This window comes from Bison bison, unplaced genomic scaffold, assembly GCF_000754665.1.
Source record: "Bison bison bison isolate TAMUID 2011002044 unplaced genomic scaffold, Bison_UMD1.0 scf7180017864492, whole genome shotgun sequence".
Lineage (NCBI taxonomy): Eukaryota > Metazoa > Chordata > Mammalia > Artiodactyla > Bovidae > Bison > Bison bison.
The window spans coordinates 5629977-5631147 of NW_011495051.1; the positions used below are offsets into that span (position 1 = coordinate 5629977).

At 41.0% G+C, this 1171-nt stretch overlaps 1 protein-coding gene across 1 annotated transcript in view; it reads left to right on the plus strand.

The window, feature by feature from the left end:
• LOC104979744 (EGF-like module-containing mucin-like hormone receptor-like 4) overlaps positions 1-1171 on the plus strand; it is a 15900-nt gene that overhangs the window by 6405 nt on the left and 8324 nt on the right. The gene's annotated exons all lie outside the window — the stretch shown is intronic.

A 1171-nucleotide genomic window follows, 5' to 3' on the forward strand; every position in this document is an offset into this window, starting at 1 on the left:
ACTTTTTTAAAGAATCTCCATACTGATCTCCATCCCGGTTTTACCAGTTTACATTCCTACCAACAGTGTAGGAGGGCAATCTAAGTACTATTTTAACATTCATTTGTTTCCTTTTAATAGTAGATGTTTGAGCATATGTCTTTATTTAAATTTTTTGAGCATATTTTTGCCATCAAAAAGTCTACAAACAATAAACACTGGAGAGGGTGTGGAGAAAAGGAAACCCTCTTAAACTGTTGGTTGGAATTCAAACTAGTACAGCCACTGTGGAGAACAGTGTAGAGGTTCCTTAAAAAAAACTGGAAATAGAACTGCCATACAACTCAGCAATCCCACTGCTGGGCATACACACCAAGGAAACCAGAGTCAAAAGAGACACATGTACCCCAATGTTCATTGCAGCACTGTTTACAATTGCTCGGAAGCAACCTAGATATCCATCAGCAGACAAATGGATAAGGAAGTTGTGTGCGGGGAGCCGGTGAGGCATTCCACTCGTGACAAAGGTCATGAGGAAGGAGGCTCGGCATACGCAAAGGCGGGATCGAGCCTCAGGAGTCCCCCCGGATATTCTCGAGCATTTTCCCCCAAAAAACCAGAGTCTGCCTACTTTATTGCTTTGTGCTCACACCTCTGACTTTACTGGGGACTGTCCCCTACCACCATCTCTCTCTCTCTGTCAAAGAGTTAACTTACAGCTCCAATTAATAAAGTTCCTGGGCAATTAGGAGTGTTTAAATCCAAACCCCTCTGATGGCTCTCTAACTCGCCTGACAAGTTTACCTGGACTCCTGCAGCTATGCATACGATTGTTTACAGTCTCCTAGCCTCCAGAGGCACGGGAAGCTTAAGATATTCAAATAGCTTAGAGCCTCTCAGAGAGTTAAAAACTGTCAGAATAAACTAGTAAAGGATTTCATTGATGAGTCAATGCTTGTTGCCAAGTTTTCACATCCCCTGAATTGTATCCTTGAATATGTATCAATTAATAGTGGGTATGTAGAAAAAATAAGTAGTGGCCTTGGTGTTAGTAACTTTAGACCCTTAAGGTAATAAATTCTTTCTTTGTTGTAAACCCATTACACATCCGCCCTATAGGAATGCAATTTTATCTTTGGAAGATGGTGCCAAACCTTGAAATAATTACTCTTAGAGAAAGTAAGTCTTTGTT